The sequence below is a fragment of the Mus caroli genome, unplaced genomic scaffold (assembly GCF_978045245.1).
Source record: "Mus caroli unplaced genomic scaffold, Mus_caroli_1 scaffold_12, whole genome shotgun sequence".
NCBI lineage: Eukaryota > Metazoa > Chordata > Mammalia > Rodentia > Muridae > Mus > Mus caroli.
Genome location: NW_028227267.1, coordinates 17,563,968 through 17,580,179, shown reverse-complemented (window position 1 = coordinate 17,580,179; position 16,212 = coordinate 17,563,968). Strand labels below are relative to the sequence as shown.

At 43.9% G+C, this 16,212-nt stretch overlaps 2 pseudogenes; both read right to left on the bottom strand.

Annotated features, from left to right (window-relative positions):
• LOC147001655 (uncharacterized) overlaps positions 1–16,212 on the bottom strand; it is a 49,220-nt pseudogene that overhangs the window by 9,908 nt on the left and 23,100 nt on the right.
• LOC110309865 (cysteine-rich protein 2 pseudogene) lies at positions 1,623–2,294 on the bottom strand (annotated as a pseudogene).

Genomic DNA, 16,212 nt, shown 5'->3' with positions numbered 1-16,212 from the left:
GGACCATCTAGAGACTGCCACATCCAGGGATCTATCCCATAATCAGCCTCCAAACACTGACACCATTGCATACACTAGCAAGATTTTGCTGAAAGGACCCTGATATAGCTGTCTCTTGTGAGACTATGCCGGGGCCTAGCAAACACAGAAGTGGATGCTCACAGTCAGCTATTGGATGGATCACAGGGCCCCCAATGGAAGAGCTAGAGAAAATACCCAAGGAGCTAAAGGGAACTGCAACCCTATAGGTGGAACAACAATATGAACTAACCAGTACCCCGGAGCTCGTGTCTCTAGCTGCATATGTATCATAAGATGGCCTAGTCGGCCATCAGTGGAAAGAGAGGCCCATTGGTCATGCAAACTTTATACGCCTCAGTACAGGGGAATGCCAGGGCCAAGAAGTAGGAGTGGGTGGGTAGGGGAGTGTGGAGGGGGAGGGTATGGGGGACTTTTGGGATAGCACTGGAAATGTAAATGAAGAAAATACTTAATAAAAAAAAGAAAAGGAACCAACTAATTTCTGTATGTTATGTTAACTGTCTGTGATAAAATTGCTGTAATTGCTTAGTATAATACTTTATTAAAATGATTTTTTGGACATTCCAAGGAGACAATGAGGTCTTATTCAAATTGATAGTTTTAAGCTTTCCTTATCAATTAGTACAACTTTACATTACGTCTTGACTTATTGCAATAAGTCTGAGTTGTCACAGTGAGAGGTACTGTTTTTCATTAAGAAGCTTCCAGATTCTTACTGTTAGAGATGATTTTACTTGCTCACTGTAGAGCTATCATATTGCTAAGTTCTCTGTATTCACTCTTGACACTGTTTGGACCTAAAGGCGTGAATAACGGGGGTTAGGGGGTGGGAAGGGAGGGCACTGGCTGGTTCCTATATCTACTAGAAGCCTCAGACGAAAGCCCCTCAGGTCACTGGCCCCATTGAGGTTCCTGTGATTCGAATTGAAAAGCAGAAGACCAGGCCCCTCTGTATTCCCTCTCTGTATTCCCAAACAAGTGTCTATCACAAATGTGTGTCACACTTGTAAAAATATTTCTGTATCTACCCATAAAATTAGATAACTTTCTGGATTAGCCTTCTGTTGTAATGGATTATATTGTTTTCTTTTTTAATTTCTTCTTTTTTTTTCAATCTTCAAGCTATTTATTGGCAGCAAAGGTCTCCATAGCTGTGACTCATGCGAGGGTAAGTAGGGAGTAGTGTGGAAACCAGCAGAGGATGCCTTGCAAGGGTGCGAACACCCTGCAGGGAATGCCGTGTGAGCTCACAGGCCATCGCCAGCAACCAGAGCATAAATAATCCTGGTGGGCAGGTGTGGGCAAAGGGATATCATAAGACAGCCATCTTGGAGAGCCAGAGAGAATTCTGGACACAGGAACACAGAACCTCTGGGGCTATGGAGGCACAGACAGTAAACTGTGGGCAACACAGGACATGCTAAGGTTACAAAGGGGGCTGAAATTCTGGGACTACCCAGGCTTTCTCCTCCACCACTTAGATCCTGGATTTGCAGGGGAAACACGCTGCGGCAGGACTAGGCAACAGGCCACTTTCCCTCAGGGTCAAAAAGGGAACCCGGAGAACAGCATCTGTAGATCTAAGGCTGAACTGTGCCTTCCAGGTCCTTGTAGATATAGCTGCCCACAGCACCAGCATTTGCTCCTTTGTGTCCAAAGAGTTTTCCATAGCAAGGCTTGTGGCATTAGGGCTGGCCATCATGCTCAGCATGCCTGCCTGGGGTCAGTGTCTTGGAACAATGCTCACAGCACAGGCAGAGCCGGTGCCGGTCCTTCCCCATAGATGGCACCTTCTCAACGAAGTACACTCTCTTGTTGCATCGAGGACACACGTTGAGCTCCCCAATGAACGTGGTGACACTAGAGGCTTTGCTGGGCCCCCTGGGGGGGGGGGGGCTGGTCTTCTGCTTTTCAATTCGAATCACAGGAACCTCGATGGGGCCAGTGACCTGAGGCTTCTAGTAGATATAGGAACCAGCCAGCGCCCTCCCTTCCCACCCCCTAACCCCCGTTATTCACACCTTTAGGTCCAAACAGTGTGACATAACAGGACTTGTGGCAGAAGGGTTTACGATCATGCTCAGCATGGCCGCCAGGGGTCAGTGTCTTGTTGCCCCCCGCTCACACTTGAGACAGACCTTGTAACAATCCTTGCCCAGGGAGCTCACCTTCTGGGCGAAGTACTCAGTCTTGACACTTTTGGGACACTTGGAGGCCATAGTCAGTGCGCTCGGTCTGTCCACGCCCTCCACCCACGCTCCTCTTCTTAATTTCAAATGAATCATGTAACTGGAAAAAGCCTCCCTGGTTATTGTATATATTTGTTTGTACATTTGTTGAATTGGATTTGCTGATTTTCAAATATTTGAATGCAGGAAAACGTAACACCTTCAATTTTCTTGCTTTATCTGGGTCTAGCTTATAATTCCCACAATTTGAAATTTTGATTCAAATTGTGTTCACCATTTACTACTTGTTTACACAGATGTTTCAAATTATTTCCAAAAGGATTTCATGCTCCTTCCCAAGTGTCTTATGTTTTGGACCAAAACTAAAGGCTTCTAAATTTCCTATTTAAATGAACAGAGATATGAGCATATTCATAATGTATTTATCAACCCACAATTATTATTATTCGCATTTTAAAAATTTCATAATGAAATCACTTTGAGCTACCATTTTTAAAAAGTCACGAAGGGGCAGACCACAGTCAACAGACTGATCAATTGCCCCATTGATCAACTGCCCCACTGAAAAACCAAAACACCCCTGAGCTTGCAAGAGGGTCCAGTCTCTGTGTTGGTCCACTGCCTCTGGCCTTTGTTTTGGCTGCACTAGACCAATGCCTGCCACCTAAAACAGCTGATTCAGAAAGCTAACAGGTCACTCGCTCTCAGCAGGAGCTGGTCAGAAAAATCCGAGAACATAAGTTAAAAGAGCCAGAAGCAAATTTCTCTCCCTGTTACTATTGATAGCCACTGCACCTAAAAGAAGCTACCGGGAGTAAGGTACTATGATGTCTTGCCCTAACCTGGGAAACATTAGTCCTTCCCTGACTCCTGATGTTCTCCTTCTGTCCCCATGTTATATCCCAAACGTCCTCAAGAATAAAACCTAGGAGCTCACAGTACAAATATGTTGGCCTTGTCAGCAAGTGGCTTGGAAGATGGACTAATTTTCTGCAATCCTTGAATTTAAGGAATTATGATAAGCAGGGAAGCTCATGAGCTTCCCATAGACTCCATTTCCTGTGCCCCACTCCTGAAAAGCCCAGCTCTAGTCCACCTTCTCCAGAAAGCTCTTTACCCTGCCCCTACCCAGGACTCACTGTGTTTTCCCCAGGACCCCCTCCTCTTTGCCATTTTAAACTGAGATGAAAGTCTAGTTTCCTTCTGCCTCTCTGATCTCTCATGCTCCCCATTCTCTCTCCTGACAAGACTCAGCCTTGCAAACAGGACTAGAGATAAACTCTATGGGTACTGATTGAATGACCTAAGAGCAGTTGATGTTGCTACAACACTGGTGACATCACAAAAACTCTCATGGATACAATTCAGTGTTCAAAGGAGAGACTGCTGGTGTCATGGGAAACACCCTCTGCCTCTCTGCTAATGCTCCCTTGTACTGATTAGGAAGTGAGGTGCCCTTTTCAGGCGATGCTCCTCTGACACAGCCATTGAGCACCTCCTCCTTCCAATGCCAGAGATTGATTACGGCTTTATTGGAAGCATAGCTCTTCCAAGAAAAGGAACTTAGTCTTTACTTTCCTAATTCTGCCTAGAAATGTTTCAGTCCTCCCTCAAAATACCCCTATTCATCAATATGAACAATTAAATAGCACTGAGAAGTCACATCGCCATGAGTGGAGAAAGAAAGATCACCTGTCTCATATATACAGGTGCTTGAAAACGCATCCAGGAAGAACCTGCAGGTCTGACTTCAATGTGGGATGTGGATTAGTGGGTTCAGTCATTGAAGCCATGTGCTTAGCCTTTGAAAGTTGCCTCAAGATGCCTTAGCAGACAGACAAGGCAGGCATCTGGATGCTGTCAACTGTGTGATGAACTGTTGTCAGAGGAAACTGAAATACTGGAGTCACCAAGAAAAATGTCCCTGGGGCTGTTGTGTTGTTGTCTCTGCACCAAATGTACCAAAGCAGGATTGATTACAGTCCTCTGTGCATTAATAGTGAGATTGTGACTGAATAATAATATTATTATATTTTATTATATTTTTATTTTATATTTATAATTATATTATTATTATTAATAGGCTGAGAGAAGAGGATAATAGCTATAGACATAGCTCAGTTGACAGAATCACTGCCCAGCATGTAGGGAGCCCAGGGCTCAACAACTAGTGCAATCTTTGCCTCTCAGAAAATTAGAAATAGTTCTACCTAAAGACCCAGCAATCTGTCTTTTGAGCATATACTCAAAAAGACGCTCCAGCATATCACACGAAAAAGTATTCCACTATGTTCATAGCACCTTTATTCATAATAGACAGGAACTGGAAACAACCCAGATACCCCTCAAACAAAGAATGGATACTGAAAACATGGTTGATTTATACAACAGAATACTATTCAGCTATTAAAAACAAGGACATCATTAATTTTTCAGGCAAATAAATGGAACTAGAGAATATCCTTTTGGTAAAATGGCCATTTTCAATATGAAAATCCTACTGATCCAAGAGCATAGAAGGGCTTTCCATCTTCTGATTTCTTCCTCAGTTTCTTCAGAGACAAAGTTCTTGTCATCCAGGTCTTTAACTTGGTTGGTTGGAGTTACACCAAGATATATTATTTGTGGCTGTTGTCTGGGTATGGTTTCCATAAATTCTTTCTCAGCCCATTTAACATTTGTATGAAAGGGGGCTACTGAATTATTTTTCAGTTACTGGACTGTTTATTTTTTTATAATTTTTTATTAGATATTTTCTTTATATACATTTCAAATTTCAAATGCTATCCCAAAAGTTACCTATACCCTCCTCCCGCCCTGCTCCCCTACCCACCCACTCCCGCTTCTTGGCCCTGGCATTCCCCTTTGCTGGGGTATATAAAGTTTGCAATACCAAGGGGCCTCTCTTCCCAATGATGGCCGACTAGGCCATCTTCTGCTACATATGCAGCTAGAGACATGAGCTCTGGGGGTACTGGTTAGTTCATATTGTTGTTCCACCTATAGGGTTGCAGACCCCTTCAGCTCCTTGGGTGCTTTCTCTAGCTTCTCCATTGGGGGCCCTGTGTTCCATCTTATAGATGACTGTGAGCATCTACTTCTGTATTTGCCATGCACTGACATAGCCTCATACAAGACAGCTATACCAGGGTCCCTTCATCAAACTCTTGCTGGCATATGCAATGGTGTCTGGGTTTGGTGGCTGATTATGGGATGGATTCCTGGGTGGGGTAGTATCTGGAAAGTCCATCCTTTTGTTTTAGCTCCAAACTTTCTCTGTGACTCCTTTCATGGGTATTTTGTTCCCTATTCTAAGGAAGAACAAAGTATCCACCCATTGGTCTTCCCTTTTCTTGATTTTCTTGTGTTTTGCAAATTGTATCTTGGGTGTTCTATGTTTCTGGGTTAATATCCACTTATCAGTGAGTGCATATCTAATGACTTCTTTTGTTATTGGGTTACCTCACTAAGGATGATATCCTCCAGATACATCCATTTGTCCAAGAATTTCATAAATTCATTCTTTTAATAGCTGAGTAGTACTCCATTGTGTAAATGTACCACATTTTCTGTATCCATTCTTCTGTTGAGGGACATCTGGGATCTTTCCAACTTTGGGATATTATAAATAAGGCTGCTATGAACATAGTGGAGCATGTGTTATTACCAGTTGGAACTTCTGGGTATATGCCCAGGAGAGGTATTGGGACTATTATAAACAAGGCTGCTATGAACATAGTAGAGCATGTGTTCTTATTACCAGTTGGAACTTCTTCTGGGTATATGTCCAGGAGAGGTATTGCTGGATCTTCAGGTAGTATTATGTTAGGTTTTCGGAGGAACCTCCAGACTGACTTCCAGAGTGGTTGTACAAGCTTGCAATCCCACCAGCAATGGAGGAATGTTCCTCTTTCTCCACATCCTCGCCAGCATCTGCTGTCACCTGAATTTTTTGATATTAGCCATTCTGACTGGTGTGAGGTGGAATCTCAAGGTTGTTTTGATTTGCATTTCCCTGATGATTAAGGATGTTGACATTTGGCAGTCTCTAGATGGTCCATCCTTTTGTCTCAGCTCCAAACTTTGTCTCTGTAACTCCTTCCATAGGTGATTGTTTCCAATTCTAAGAAGGGGTAAAGTGTCCACACTTTGGTCTTCCATCCCATAATTAGCCTCCAAACGATGACAACATTGCATACACTAGCAAGCGTTTGCTGAAAGGACCCTGATATACCTGTCTCTTGTGAGACTAGGCCAGGGCCTAGCAAACACAGAAGTGGATGCTCACAGTCAGCTATTGGATGGATCACAGGGCCCCCAATGGAGGAGCTAGAGAAAGTATCCAAGGAGCTAAAGAGATCTGCAACCCTGTAGGTGCAACAACATTATGAACTAACCAGTACCCCGGAGCTCTTGACTCTAGCTGCATATGTATCAAAAGATGGCCTAGTCGGCCATCACTGGAAAGAGAGGACCATTGGACATGCAAACTTTATATGCCCCAGTACAGGGGAACGCCAGGGCCAAAAAATCGGAATGGGTGGGTAGGGAAGTAGGGGGGAGGGTATGGGGGACTTTTGGGATAGCATTGGAAATGTAATTGACGAAAATACGTAATAAAAAATATTTTAAAAAAAAGGATGTTGACATTTTTTCAGGTGCTTCTCAGCCATTTGGTATTCCTCAGTTGAGAATTTTTTGTTCAGCTCTGTACTCCATTTTTTAATGGGGTTATTTGAATTTCTGGAGTCCAGCTTCTTGAGCTCTTTGTATATATTGGATATTAGTCCCCTATCAGATTTAGGATTGGTAAAAATCCTTTCCCAATATGTTGGTGGCCTTTTTGTCTTATTGACAGTGTCTTTTGCCTTACAAAACGTTTGCAATTTTATGAGGTCCCATTTGTCAATTCTTGATCTTACAACACAAACCATTGCTGTTCTGTTTAGGAATTTTTTTTCCCCTCTGCCCATATCTTCTAGGCTTTTCCCCACTTTCTACTCTTTTAATTTCAGTGTCTCTGTTTTATGTGGAGGTATTTGATCCACTTAGACTTGAGCTTTGTACAAGGAGATAAGAATGGATCAATTCATATTCTTCTACATGATAACCGCCAGTTGTGCCAGCACCATTTGTTGAAAATGCTGTGTTTTTTTTCACTGGATGGTGTTAGCTCCCTTGTCAAAGATCAAGTGACCATAGGTGTATGGGTTCATTTCTGGGTCTTCAATTCTATTCCATTGATCTACCTGTCACTGTATCAGAACCATGCAGTTTTTATCACGATTGCTCTGTAGTACAGCTTAATGTCAGGCATGGTGATTCCACCAGAGGTTCTTTTATTGTTGAGAATAGTTTTTGCTATCCTAGGTTTTTTATTATCCCAGATGAATATGCAAATTGCCCTTTCTATCTCAGTGAAGAATTGAGTTGGAATTTTGATGGGGATTGAATCTGTAGATTGCTTTCGGCAGGATAGCCATTTTGACTATATTAATCCTGCCAGTCCATGAGCATGGGAGATCTTTCCATCTTCTGAGATCTTCTTCAATTTCTTTCTTCAGAGACTTGAAGTTCTTATCATACAAATCTTTCACTTCCTTAGTTAGAATCACACCAAGGTATTTTATATGTGACTAATTTCTTTCTCAGTCTGTTTATCCTGTAGAGAAAGGCCATTGATTTGTTTGAGTTAATTTTATATCCAGCTACTGCACTGAAACTGATTATCAGGTTTAGGGGTTCTCTGGTGGAATTTTTGGTGTCACTCATATATACTATCATATCATCTGCAAATAGTGATATTTTGACTTCTTCCTTTCCAATTTGTATCGCCTTGATCTCCTTTTGATGTTGAATTGTTCTGGCTAGAACTTCAAGTACTATATTGAATAGGTAGGGAGAAAGTGGGCAGCCTGGTCTAGTCCCTGATTTTATTGGGATTGCTTCGAGTTTCTCTACATTTAGTCTGATGTTGGCTACTGGTTTGCTGTAGATTGCTTTTATTATGTTTAGGTATGGGCCTTGAATTCCTGGTCTTTCCAAAACTTTTATCATGAATGGGTGTTGGATTTTGTCAAATGCTTTCTCAGCATCTAATAAGATGATCATGTGATTTTTGTCTTTGAGTTTGTTTATATAATGGCTTACATTGATGGATTTCCATATATTAAATCATCCCTACATCCCTGGGATGAAGCCTACTTGGTCATGATGGATGATCCTTTTGATGTGTTCTTGGATTTGGTTTGCTGACCCATGCTACCGTCTTGCCAGCAAGAATGCACGTAGGACACTCAGATCCTTCTGCAGTAAAGCTTTAATACATCTCAAGAGATAGATGATCAGCTTCAGGAGAGGAGACCCAGAGAGCAGAAAACCCTTCCCTTATATAGGCTGCGAAGAACGGTTGGAGACATGCACCACCCGGATTGGCTGCCCACCATCAGCCAGATGACGCCACGGGAGAGGCAGGGCTCAAGTAATGGAAAGATACCCTGACGCCTGTGCACACTTTACCACGAGCAATGGATGTCAGCGCCATCCTGTAACGGCGACTGTGAGGGTGGCTCCTCACATCTCCCCCTTTTATTTTATTTTAGAAGCAACAGGCCACCCCGTACTGAGAGTGGAGATAGAGGTCAAATACCCAGTGTGCAAGCATAGGGGCCTTACACAAAACCTCCCAGGCTCGTCACCCAGAGGGGTCTTGGTCTGCTCCCGTGTCGTTTTTCCTGGGGGAAGGACACTAGGACACTCAACCTTCTTGAAAGATGACATATCTCCCAGGAAGAAGCTCAAATTAGACAGCAAAGCCACTCCAGTGCAGTGCTTAGCCTCGCAACTCTCCTGGGCTGCTAAAGCACACCCGTTCTGCCCCAATGCAGCAAGACTCGCCTCAGGGGTTTGTGGAGCTGGATGGCCAGCGACCTTATTGCTTGAGCATCGATATATATATCGGGGGAGGCACCATGCTCCAAAGCAACAAGTGCCTGGGTTACTACCATCCTGTCCCTCCTTGTTTGGGCTTTAAGTTTGCAGATCATCCATAGTAGGAGCAGTACTCCACCGCACACAGCCACTCCAAACAAACCCACCCCCACCCATTCTTTGAAGTAGGAAAATGCTGCAGAAATCCAGGTAGAAAATCCTTCCATCAATGATAGGTCAAGACGTGTCGAATTGACTTGTAAGATGGCGATCCTCAGCTCCCAGAGTGTCTGTTCAAATTCTATGGTCCAATTCTGTAACAAATAACGAGACAAAGCCTTTGACAGGTTAGCTGTCTTGTAAAATTCTCAAATTGTACTGAGATGATACAGAGGCCAGGCAGTTTATGTTCGCAACCCAGCTGAGCCATTTGCCACAGGATATCCACCTGCTCTTGGACCAGATCGATCCGTTGGTTTACCAACATGAGGCCTCCCTGTATCTGGGAATTGGCCGTGGCCTGCCTGTCCAGGGCCGATGTCACTCTTGCCGAAAGGTCATTGATGGTTTGCGTTGTCTGACCATAGCAGACAAGGCAAGGGCCGAAGCAGTGACAGAGGCAGCTACTGCTGCTGTTGCTACCAAGCCAACTATAATAGCAAAGATTCCAAAATCTCTCTTTTCTTTAAATAAGCTTAAACTGCTAGGGGCTTCCACAGGAACTGGAACAAATCTAGGCATGCGAGTAACCAAAGCAAAGGGATACTTAGTAGCATTCCAACACAGGGCATAGAAACATTCATTAAGCAAGCAATCTAACTCTAATTGATTACTATTTAAACTTTTATTACTTACCACCCACAGAAAGGGCACCAAACACAAACCGGGGTGACAGTATAATTTACCCTTTTAAATGCTTTATATTTAGTATTAGAGGAGGACCAATAGAAGGACCCCAAACCAGCACTCAAAGTGCCCTTCCACTCAAAACCCATTTGGCCCTTTTCACTATATCCACCTCCAATCATGGCCATAGGTGAAAGATCGGTACAGCTCCCATTAACCCCACAAAGTAACCATTGATCAAAAGGGTTAGCATCTGCCCAATCAGGATTCATAAAAGTAAAATCATGTCCAGCAAAGATTTCATTAATCTCTACACTTATGTATGGGGAAAAGGAAAAAAATCCTTCAACCACCCAAGCGGGTTTTTTGGCCTGGCACCCAGTCCAAGGAAACATGGAGTCCTCTGAGGATCTTCCTTTACAAAAGGGTACCATTCTGGGTTGCTGGGGCGGTGCTTTTCTGGATTTACGACTAGGCCACCAGCCTTGGATTACCGAGGCATTAGCTATTATTTCAGAGTGGGTTCCCCAAGCAGCCTCTTTCAGCCAGGCTGCTGATTGATTATATAAGGATATACACTGGCTTTGGTCTTTCAAGTCAGAAATCATCACAAAGCACAGGCTTCCTTTGAGGGAAAAGTTCTATTTTCCATCAGAGCCTGAATTTGCCCATCTAATGGTAAAAAGGCAAGTCCCAGCTCCCTATCAGTAGTAAAGAAACGTGGAAACACTTGTGCACTGTGCATGACAGGTATAGGCAGGGGAAAGGTGGACATAATACCCCAACACAATTCCCCCGATATACTAGGAACCAGGATCTCTAGTAGAAGGGTCAGTATTCATTGTTGTTTCAGTGTTCCCTCTTTTGTCCACATCTTCTGAAGGGGAGATCCTTCAGGTAAGGCGTTCTGGAACCCAAAGAGGATTGTCTTCTTCCTGTGGAAAGACACAAATAACTCCCCTGGATCTTATTAAAATAGGATCCGGGCCTCTCCATTTTCCGGTTAAGACATCTTTCCATTTGATCGTTTCTCTAGGTCTGTTTGGTTCTGAACAGTGACGATCAGCCGCAGTGCGGCCTTGTTCATCAAGATTCAAAAAATTAAGAGTAAAGAGTGCCATGGAGACAGCCACTCTCAGTGTTAAGGGCAGAGCCTCGTCGACTCCCCCTTTCTGTTTGATTAGGTAATGTTTAAGAGTACAGTGGGCACGTTCCACAATGCCTTGTCCCTGAGGGTTGTATGGCAAACCAGTTAAATGAGTTACATTCATCTGGCGACAGAACTATCGAAATTTTTGAGAGGTGTAGGCCGGTCCATTATCTGTTTTAAGAATTTTGGGTTGTCCCCAAGCACTCCAAGCTTCAAGGCAGTGTTGAATTACATGTGAGGCTTTTTCCCCCATAAGAGGCGAGGCAAAAATGATACCAGAACAAGTATCCACAGAAATATGCAGGTATTGAAGCCTCCTAAAGGAGGAAATGTGTGTTACATCCATCTGCCAGACTTGTAGCGGTTGAATCCCCCATGGGTTAACCCCCACATGTGGCACTGGCAAGAACTGGCAACAGTTTTGACACTGAGTAACTATTTCCCTAGCCTCTTTTCTGGTCAATGCAAAATGACGGCTCAAGGTTTCAGCCGTCACATGGAAATGTTTGTGAAAATTTCTTGCAGCATCCACTTGGGATGAAAGGGCAGCAGCCACAACCCTGGTGGCTCAGTCTGCGAGATCATTGCCCCTGGATATGGGCCCAGGGAGACCCGAATGTGCTCTGACATGGGTGATATAAACAGGAAATCTCCTATGTAATAAAACAGCCTGTATTTTTTGAAAAATATCAGCGACTTTACTGGATGATTTTATTACCCCAGCAGCCTCTAGAAGGTTAACTGCATTGACCACATAGGAGGAATCTGACACAATGTTAAGTGGTCCCGGGAAGGCCTTAAGGACCTCCAAAACCACCAAACATTCCACAATCTGAGGTGAAGTTTCATTATATTGTTTAGACACTATTTTGTTATTGGTCACATAAGTGCCTACACCAGTTTTTGACCCATCTGTATACACTATGATTCCTTCTGGAAGCGGGTTTTTTGCTGTCACCTGTGGAAACACTATGGCCTGATTCAGGGCAAATTGTAAAATTGGATGTCTAGGATAGTGATTGTCAATTTGTCCTGAAAAGGAGGTGACTAATACTGCCCAGTCATCAGATGTAGCCACAAGGACCTGAACTTGTGTGGCAGTATAGGGAACAATTAGCAATTTAGGATCTCGTCCAAAATGAGTGACTGCTGCTTTTAAGCCACAAAGTGCAAGTTGTGCAATGGTGTTAGGATACCAATCGATTACTTTTGCCGGAGAAGCATTGGGATGGATCCATAATAATGGTCCATCTTGCCACAATACAGCAGTTGGTAACTGAGCTGTCTTAAAGACACACAAGTCGAAAGCTTGTGATTCCCCAATACGCCATAACTGGGCATTTTGTAAGGCATTCTCTACTACTTGCAAGGCTTTATTAGCCTCAGGAGTAAGGGCTCTGGGGGAGGAGATATGTGAATCCCCCTCTAAAATATCAAATAAAGGTTTAAGCTCGGCAGAGGAAATCTTTAAAAAAGGCCTAAGCCAATTTATATCCCCCAATAACTTTTGAAAATCATTAAGAGTATGTAAATGATCTCTGCAAATTTCCAATTTTTGAGTAAGTATCTTATCTGGGAAAATAATGGTTCCCAGAAAGGAACCCACTTCCGAAATCTGAACCTTTTCTGCAGCTATCTGCAGTCCCCATTGGGCTAACATTTTTATCAAAAATGAATAGGATTTTTTTTTTAATATTTTTATTACATATTTTCCTCAATTACATTTCCAATACTATCCCAAAAGTCCCCCATAGCGCCCCCCACTTCCCTACCCACCCATTCCCATTCTTTTGGCCCTGGCATTCCCCTATATTGGGGCATATAAAGTTTGCAAGTCCAATGGGCCTCTCTTTCCATTGCTGGTGGGATTGCAAGCTGGTACAACCACTCTGGTTGGCAGTTCCTCAGAAAATTGGACATAGTACTACCTGAGGACCCAGCTACACCACTCCTGGGCATATTAGGCGTTGGTGAGAGGGCCTCCTAGCTCCCTACATATCTTAAGCCAGTCTTGTAACCCTTTGTTTTTTCTTGGCGTGATGGCCGCCCTGCACTCTTGGGTGGCTTGCTCGTAAATGAGCTGTTTAATTAGAGGCATGGCTTGCTCAGGGTTGCCAAAGACCCGGGCTGCGGCCTCAGTCATTCTTGCCACAAAATCAGGGAATGGTTCCTGGGGGCCTTGAACAATCTTTGTAAGGTGACCCCCCCCCTCCCAGCCTCCCCTTTTCTTGTAAGTGCCTTCCAAGCCTTGACCGCAGCTGCCCCTATCTGGGCGTATGCCCCTCAAGGATAGCTAATTTGATTGGCAGTATACTGCCCTTAGCCGGTCAACAATTCAAAGGTCCATTGTCTCTGGTTGTCATCAACTGCTGTGGTATTGGCCCTGGCCTGATTTTGGGCCGCATCATACCATAGAGCTTTCCATTCCATATATTGTCCCATATTAGGGAGTGTAGCCTTTGCTATCATTTGCCAATCTGACGGGGTCATGGCCATATTGGCAAATCTCTTGACATGAACCAGAGTAAAATTGGCACTGACCCCATAGTTACGGACAGATTCAGCAAGTTCTTTAAGTTGTTTATAGTCCACTGGGGTGTGCATACGCCTCACCTCCCCAGTATCAAAGACTGGAAATGTCACCTGTATCTTTTTTAACTCTCCCTGAGGAAAAAAGGAGTTAGCACTATACTGCAATTCATAAGGTGGTGGCGCTGTGGGCACAGTAGCTGGTATGCTACCCTTTTTATTACTTCCTGATCGCGACCATCGGTCAGGGTTATATCTTTGTTCTTCATATTTTGCTGCCTCCTCCTCTAATTCAGCCTCCTCACTGGTGTCTAGATCTTCAGACCCTGAACTATCACTCTCTAAGGCCTCCAAGTCATGGATAGGATAAAGATTAGTATAAGGCTTTTTCTTAGTAGAGGGCTCAGTTTCACTGCCCTTCTTTCTCTCTCCCCTTCCTTCTGAATCCCAGGGAGGGCCCTTTTTCTTAGACATGTCTTTCTTTTTTCAAGCTCCCATTCTCTCGCTCCATTCGGTTTCTGACATACTGTCCTGAACCTCTTCTAGTGTTCCCTGTCCCTCCACAATGGCGGGTCGGCAGGTTTCATCCTCTAGACAGTTTTTTATCAGCTTCCAAATTGCCTTGGTGCCCAGGCATAAGTCTCCCTCTTTATGCTTACGGTCAAGGTCCCTTCCTAGTTTATTCCATGAGACTACAGTTAGAGACCCCAAACAGGCATACCAGGGAGTGACGCAATCCACCTCCTAAACAAAGTTCTGCAGCGTATGGGAGGCGACCTGCAGGTCGCGTTGCTTTAGCACTGCCTGTAATGAGGTGATCACTGACTGTGAGGAGCCCATGATAGAGTGAGTGCCTGCAGCTGATCTACGCCCGGCTTATGGTACTCCTTAAGCAAAGCGAATGTAAACACACAGCGCTCTGCTCCCTTATCTACGGGAGGTTTACAAGATACCTCGGTGCTGCTGCTTATCTATGTCGGACTGACCACACCTCAAATTTCAGCACCAGCCTCAATGGACACAATAAGAAACACCTCAAATTTCAGCACCAGCCTCGATGGACAGAATAAGAAACAATAAGAAACAGAATGAGGGCCAGGGCAACCAAGACTAGAGCTTCTACCGCCCCTTCCTAGGGTGCATCTAGATTAAGACCGAAATCAAAAGGGATAAGAGGTTCACGATCAGACATACCTCTCCGAACTTACCTTTTCCCTGCTGTTCTGAACCCACCCCGTCTCCAGCGGTTCTCCTCCATGCCAGGGATGTTGATCCCGGGTTTCCGGCACCAGATGACCGGCGCTACCTTCTTGCCAGCAAGAACACACGCAGGACACTCAGATCCTTCTGCAGTAAAGCTTTAATACATCTCGAGAGATACATGATCAGCTTCAGGAGAGGAGACCCAGAGAGCAGAAAACCCTTCCCTTATATAGGCTGCGAAGAACGGTTGGAGACGTGCACCACCCGGATTGGCTGCCTACCATCAGTCAGATGACGCCACGGGAGAGGCAGGGCTCAGGTAATGGAAAGATACCCTGACGCCTGTGCACACTTTACCACAAGCAACGGATGTCAGCGCCATCTTGTAATGGCGACTGTGAGGGCAGCTCCTCACAGTTTGCGAGGATTTTATAGAGTATCTTTGCATTGATATTCATAAGGGAAATTGGTCTGAAGTTCTCTTTCTTTGTTGGATCTTTGTGTGGTTTAGGTATGAGAGTAATTGTGGCATCATAGAATGAATTGGGTAGAGTACCATCTGTTTCTATTTTGTGGAATAGTTTGAGAAGAGTTGGAATTAGATCTTCTTTGAAGGTCTGATAGAACTCTGCACTAAACCCATCTGGTCCTGGGTTAGTCTGGCTAAGGGTTTATCTATCTTGTTGATTTTCTCAAAGAACCAGTTCCTGGTTTGGTTGATTCTTTGAATAGTTCTTTTTGTTTCCACTTGGTTGATTTCAGCCCTGAGTTTGGTTATTTCCTGCTGTCTGCTTCTCTTGGGTGAATTTGCTTCTTTTTCTTCTAGAGCTTTCAGTTGTGCTATCAAGCTGCTAGTGTATGCTCTCTCCAGTTTCTTCTTGGAGGCACTCAGAGCTATGACTTTCCTTTTAGCACTGCTTTCATTGTGTCCTATAAGTTTGGGTATATTGTGGCTTCATTTTCATTACTCTAAAAAGCCTTTAATATCTTTATTTCTTCCTTGACCAAAGTATCATTGAGTAGAGTGTTGTTCAGTTTCCACGTGAATGTTGTCTTTCTATTATTTATGTTGTTATTGAAGATCAGCCTTAGTCCGTGGTGATCTGATAGGATGCATGGGATAATTTCAATATTTTTATATCTGTTGAGGCCTGTTTTGTGACCAATTATATGGTCAGTTTTGGAGAAGGTGCCATGAAGTGCTTTTGTAGTAGGATCTGATGATGCTTTGGATTTCCTCAGGTTCTGTTATGTCTCCCTTTTCATTTCTGATTTTGTTAATTAGGATACTGTCCTGTGCCCTCTTGTTAGTCTGGCTAAGGG